The sequence below is a fragment of the Corylus avellana genome, chromosome ca2 (assembly GCF_901000735.1).
Source record: "Corylus avellana chromosome ca2, CavTom2PMs-1.0".
In the NCBI taxonomy this organism is placed as follows: Eukaryota; Viridiplantae; Streptophyta; class Magnoliopsida; order Fagales; family Betulaceae; genus Corylus; species Corylus avellana.
In genome coordinates, this window is record NC_081542.1 from 23777768 (window position 1) to 23784850 (window position 7083).

The window sequence follows — 7083 nt, forward strand, 5'->3', positions numbered from 1 at the left end:
GAAACCAAGAGCAATTCTGAAATCCTATGACAAATGTATGCTGCCATCTCTAGAGATCGAGAGAATTAATTGGAATATGGTGAGATTGTGTATTTGTGTTGGGAGGAGGAATTTATAGGTAATGGAGAGAGAAAGAGAGGGGTGTGCGTGGCGAAGGGCGTAGGATGCTTGAAGAAGTAGTGTACAATTATCAATAAATATACAGAGGGAATGGAGCTGGCAATTGGGTGTCTTTAGCTAATTAGAAAGCTGTGAATGAGTTTGGAGTATACAGGGATAGAACATTTAAAGTCCGTGAAATTGCCATTTTGTCTTTAAAATTGTGCGTTTTTAAAATTAATAAATATACAGAGAGAATGGAGCTGGCAGTTAAGTGTTTTTAGCTAATAAGAAAGTTGTGAATGAGTTTGGAGTATACGGGGATATAGCATTTAAAGGTCCGTCAAATTGCAGTTTTATCTTTAAAATTGTACATTTTTTAAAGAAAAAAATGTATTTTATTGTGGATTGAAATCTCTTAAAATTTCTTTTAAATTTGAGATTCTCAAATTAATAAATATCAGCCGTTTATCTCATCTAAGCGTCTAAAATAAGCTATATTTCAGCATTTAATGAGAAAGCTACCCTAAAGGAATTTAATAAGCCATATTTTTTCATTAAATACTAAAACATAGCTTATTTTAGACGTTAAAGAATGAAAGAAACTGCTCAAAATTTATAAATTTGAAAGTAGAGAATCTCAATCGTCTCATTCCTTGTGATTTGAAATTCTGACGGCACACCGATTTGGCTTTGCCTTGGCAAAACAGCCGAGGAAGGCACAGAGCAATGTGCCTGCATATGATGTAACATTCTCCAATTTTGAAGCTTTGTGCATGATTATATGTGATGAGATATAGAGAGGATAAATTATTTGACATCATGCAAGAGGACACGTGCAGGCTCCTAAAGTGATGTGGCTGAAGAGGTTGCATGGAAATAAGAGTTGGAGCTGGCTAGCTATCACAGAAACGCGCGTATGTTGCATGGCCACATGACCTGGCGCCATCTTCTACGCTACCTTTAATTGCTGTGTGATTATCTCCAGAATAAGCTATAATATATATATATATATTGTAGCTGGTCTTTGGAGGTAGGGAAGTTAATTTGTATTTGTGTGTCAAGTTTAGGTCATATTGAGACATATATATAAGATTATAAGTGCCTTTAGAATTGCAGCTTCATAAGAATAATTTGTATTTTTAAAAGATCGCAAAATGTAAGGCGTTTAATATTGCGATTTAAAAAGCACTTAGTCTAAAATAAATAAATTAAAATAAAAAAAATTGTTATTTCTATAAGTAGGCTAAGAGGTGCTTAATTGAAAAAAAAAAAAAAAAACAAAAAAAAAAAAAAAAACAAATTTAAACTAAAATCACTATTTCGCATAATAAATATTTGATAATAAAAAAAAAAAACATTTTTTAACATGTTTTTTACCAAATGCCTTTACGATTTCAAAAATGCAATTTTTAAAATCTCACTTATTGAAACCGCAATCCGAAATGAACCTTATATAGGTTAACTTTAAGTTGATCAATTTAATTAAACGAGATTAAATCTCTCAATTCTAACGCTCTAATTTTGTATTGGGTTAGCATGTCATGTTAAAAATTATATGTCATTATATCGCGTGTTAGGTTTAAATCGTGTCAAAATATAGATATAAGATCATATAGGTCAATCCTAACCGGACTTATTTAATTAAACGGGTCATACTCTTCAATCCTAACCTTTTAATTTCGTGTTGAGTTCGTATCAGGTTCCATGTATAAAAAGTTGTTGGCTCTAATCTTAGTGTAGAAGAAGATATACAAGGAGTATTACCGGGACAAAAGATGGAAAGAAAAGTTAGCCTGCAACAATGGAGGAAGACGACATGTCCTTGTAATGGAAGCAATCTTGGCATATCTCAGAGGTAGCAGAATTAATGAGCTGTGTATATCATTTTGTGAGAGGTGTTATCAACAACATAATTGGTGTTTTAAGGCTGTATTTTCTTATTAGAGGAGACAGCTTGATTTAATTAGCTATAGAAAGAAGGAATCAAGATGACTTGAGAGTTGGACAAAGGGGTCGAAGTACGAGAACACACGTGAGCTGCTTTATTTCTTGAGAAAAATAAAGTGGGTGCTTTGCTTTGCAAGTTGCCAACTTTATCATCTCACGGAGTTCTATATATATATATATATATATATGTGTGTGTGTGTGTGTTTGTCATCCTAATTAACTTCAATTTTTTGTTCTACAGGTGTTGAATAATATATATATATATATAGAGAGAGAGAGAGAGAGAGAGAGAGAGAGTATGAAGCTTTGCCTCGATCTGGTTGAGCAGAAGCTGTGGCACTCATAAAATATTTTGTGATTTTTTTTTTTTTTTTTTCAATTGAAGTGTGAAGAGGAAAAAAAAAATTTTGATTTTTTTGAATAACCTATTCCATTCTTCAAGGGAAATTAAAGTTATTCATATCAAAAGCTATTCCTTTCCTTTTTTCTAGAATATATATATAGGGAATATTTATTCCTTTTAATGGTATATAATCAAATAGAAGAATAGTTATTCACGTGGAATAACTATTTCATTTTAAGAGTCTATTTCACGTGTCAAACGGGGCTTAATTAGGTCACACTGGATATGCGGAATAGATCATGCGTTAAAATAAAGTGACGATTTATTTGGGAGTATACCATTCTTAAGAATAGCTAGGGGTAGGCAAATTAACCGTTACCGTTTAACCGGCCGTCTACCGGCTTCGACCGAACCGATATAAACCGTAGCCGATATGCCGATATCCTTATCGGTTAAAAAAAGTATACCGGAATTCGGTCCGGTCCGGTCCGGTTAAGGGGTTCTTATCGGTTAACCGATAAGAAACCGGATTTTTTTTTTTTTTGTTTTTTTTAGTCCTAGTCCCAAAACGGCGCCGTTTAGTCTTTTAGAGAGGTTTCCAAATTCCCACAAGTGACATAGGTTTCCGAATTTGTGTAATGGTGTTGCCCATGACTTATTTTCCTTTTGCTAAGTGACTTTAATTAGTTAATACTTTGTTTATTATTCATTAATGAATCTTATTTTAATTTGGGTTTGGGTAGGTTTGATGTTTTTTTTTTAAGTGATGGCATTTGATGGGATTTATTTGCCTTTGGTAAAAGCATTTTTCATTAACTATTTTTGCTAGTCTAATTAGCATTCATTATATTAATTAGTCCATTTGCTTTGGAAAAATGTATTTTATAATATAAAAAAAAAAAAAAAAAAAGTTGAAGTGGATCAATATAAAAAAGCTTCAATTTTTAGCCCAAAAAACAAATATTTGGGTCCCAACAAAAAGTATTTGCGCTCTCAAAAGTCAAAAAAACTCATTTTTGGTTCTTGGCCCAACAAAATAAATCAATATAAAGCTCTCGGTTAAATCGGTTAACCGGTTTAACCGGACCGTTTAACCGTGTACCGTTTTAACCGAAATTATCGGTTAAAATTCTTATTGGTAAGAATAGCCAATTTCTTACTAAAAAGAATACATATTTTTCTTTTAAAATAAAAATAAAAAATAAATAGCAATTCTTTGAGGAATTGAATGAGTTTTTCAAAAAATTCATTAATTCTTTTTCGTAATTTTTCTGCAAATCTAAATATTGAAAAAGAAAATCACAAACATATTTGTGGAATATAAAACCCCATAACATCCGTTAAAATACATCCAAGAATCCCATCAACTCCAAAAAAAATTCTTCATTTCTTTCAATATACGAAATCCACAACCCAAACAAAAGAGCTACCGGCCAATCTGCCCCTTCACCTCAATCGGTTAGCTTCCAAAATCACCACCAAAAAACACCATCACATCACATGCAACCCAAGTTTCCACAATAAAAAACCCAGCAAACTATCCTACAAAAAGCTTCACATAATTGGCCCTTTACCAATTCGCATAACTCATATTTCATCAACTATATATCGAGATTCCATAACACCCGATATGTATACTTTTTCTAAATGGAATAATCATTCCGCGTACCAAACGGGAAATATGACTCTTTATAAACGTTGCAAGCAGTGGCGGATCTAGGAATAAGAGTTACCAGGGGCGTAAAAAAAATTAATTTTTTTTTTCTCTTTATGTATTATATATATTTTTTATAATACAGTAAATACAATCAACAAAAAAAATTATACCATAATATATGTATCACAAATCAAATCAAACTCATCAAATTATCCAACCAAAAAAAAAAAAAAACAAAAATCAAAGTAACTATTAAAAATCTTCATCTAACGACGTCACAAATACATAATAATTTAAACTACTTACGAAATAAACTAAGCACAATTAAATGACTACTAGTGTTTAAGAAAAATAAGTACTTTTAGTGGGCTATTAGCATACGGCTATTTCTTTTAGAAAAGCCTCAAATCTCAAATCTCAAAATATAAATTATATTAGAGTTTAAGCCTACATAAAAGAGACTAGAGTCTAAATTTAGCAACAAAAAATAAAATAAAATCACATTTATCTATAAACTATGACTAGAAACACTAAAAAATTCACCCACTATCTTTTTTTAATAATAAATTATTATCTATTATCTCTCCACTAATAAAATATAACTTTATTCTCTCTCTTTAATAAAAAACAGTCTCATTTCTCTACATAATGGCCATTTGAACGACCAAAGGAAGGCCAAGGGTGCCCCTGGTAATTTTTTTTTACCAGGGGCACCCATAAAATTCTGATTGAAAATACTTAATAAATTTTTTTTAAAAAAAATTTTACCAGGGGCGCCTGCCCCCAGGTCGCCCCTGTGTAAATCCGCCAATGGTTGCAAGAGAGGCGGCTAAGGTTTTAGTATTAGGGTTTACTTTGCAACAATTTTTTTTTTTTTTTTTTTTGGATGAGTAAAAATTTGCATTCCAAAACAAATAAAACACCCAAATATTACACGGTAAGAAAGCTGGAACTCAGTTTTTTACGAGAATTTGCAACCATTTTCATTAAATAAAGATGCCAAAAAAACTAATATAGTGGGCCTTTATTCATTTAACTAAGTTTAGCATAGGCAGCACTAATGGGCTTGCACACTATAAGCCCATCAACTGGGCCTTTGCCTAAAGTAATTAACTTTAAATAGCACAAACAAACAAAGGATTGAAAGTTCCTAAAATATTTAAATCATTGATGGTACATTTCAGCTAAAATAACATGCTAGGAAAAAAATAAAAAAGTGCCACAAACTAACAGTCGTTTGCGATAGAGCCTCACAATGTTCAAAATGTACTAAAGTAGCCCATCAAACTACCAAAATATATAAAAAATGCCACTTTTTTTTTTATTATTTCTATAATACCCCTATTCTTTTAACAAATAAAATAATAAAATAATTTTTTTAAAAAAAAAAAAAACCAATGGACGAATAAATACAAAAAAAAAAAAAAAAAGTTTTTTAGAATAAATAAATAATTAGTCACTGTATTTGACCTAAATTACAAATTGTTTCATGTCGTATGAAAGTAAAATCAAAGGTTCTTGAGATATTCTGTAAAAAAAATAAAAATAAAAAAAAAACACCCTGGAGTCAAATTCCGTTAAAAAATTGTTTTTATTCGCCCTTTTTTTTGTATTTTAAAAAAATTGTTTGGTTTTTTTTTTTTTACAATTATTTTATTATTTTATTTGTTAAAAGACGAGGGGTATTATAGGAATATAAAAAAAAATAAGTGACATTTTTTATACATTTTGGTAGTTTGATGGGCTACTTTAGTACCTTTTGAACATTGTAGGACTCTATCGCAAACAGCGGTTAATTTTGAGGGTTTTTTTATATTTTTCCCAAAGTTTTTTTATATAAGGATTGTTGTTTCATGTATAGTTTTCTTTTTGACAGAAATTCTAGCTTGTGTTGTTTGTTCTTCGGTGGATAAATTTCTCTTATCCATAAAAGACACAAGATACGTGAAGGAGAGAACTATATATGGGTGCTTAGAAACACTTTGGTAAAAAGCTGGGAAAGCCAAAGAATGAGAGCATGGTGGGAAATGGCCCTCGATCTTATTCCAAATTTCTGATTTTTGTTTTCCTGTTTAATTCAAGTTTAGAAAAAACAAAACCATTAAATTTATCATATATGAAATATTCATTTTGTTATCTAAAAGTAGTTTTTAGAAATTATATATGTTTGGAAAACCCGACCAAACAGGAAATTATTTGTGAAATTTTTTCTAAAACAATTTATCATGTTAGAGTCAAAATATTTGAGTTGTATAGTGTTAGAATATAGGATTTCTATATATTTTCCTTAGTTTTTTTATTTTTTATTTTATTTTTTTAAATATGAAACTTTCATTGATGAAATTTCATAAGTATAAAGCTCTTACAACGTAGAGCATCCAGCTCTGAAAAATCATAACAAAAAGCTATGAAGACTACAAAGTCATAAAAATGACTTCAAGTTTCTGCTAACCCATGTACAATTATATTTAAAGAACATAGCTGCTTCGTACAGACTAGATCTAGGACATGGGTAGCTTAAATACAAAACAAAAATAAAAAAACAACTATAAACTAAAATCCGACCGTGAGAGTTAAGCCCCACACCGATCTATTTCATCCTCAACTCAAAGGTCAGGACAACAAATCCATCATCAACCTGAAGGCTATGACAAACAAAATAAAAAACAAAAACCTCACAAGCAGCGGAAGAGTGTTAAAGGAACAAATCTAGAGAATATTCTGGATTTATTGTATAGTAAATCTCAAAAGTCAAAAAGGCTGACTATGCATGATTTGGGCCGTGATTCAAGAGATGTGCTCCCTCTTCTCTAGTTTATATAATAGACTATTTGTAAGTAGTGAAATAAAAGAATTTCTTTTTCTTCTAAAATCTTATAAAGAACACAGCATCGTAGACATTGTTAACGGTATGATTTCCACATCAATAGCATCAACTAAAAATGGGTGTACAGTCAATTATGCAGCACATGCTGCAGATAATGAAGATCAGGTATCAGAGCATAAAGTCTCGACAGATATGGCTAAGGAGCTC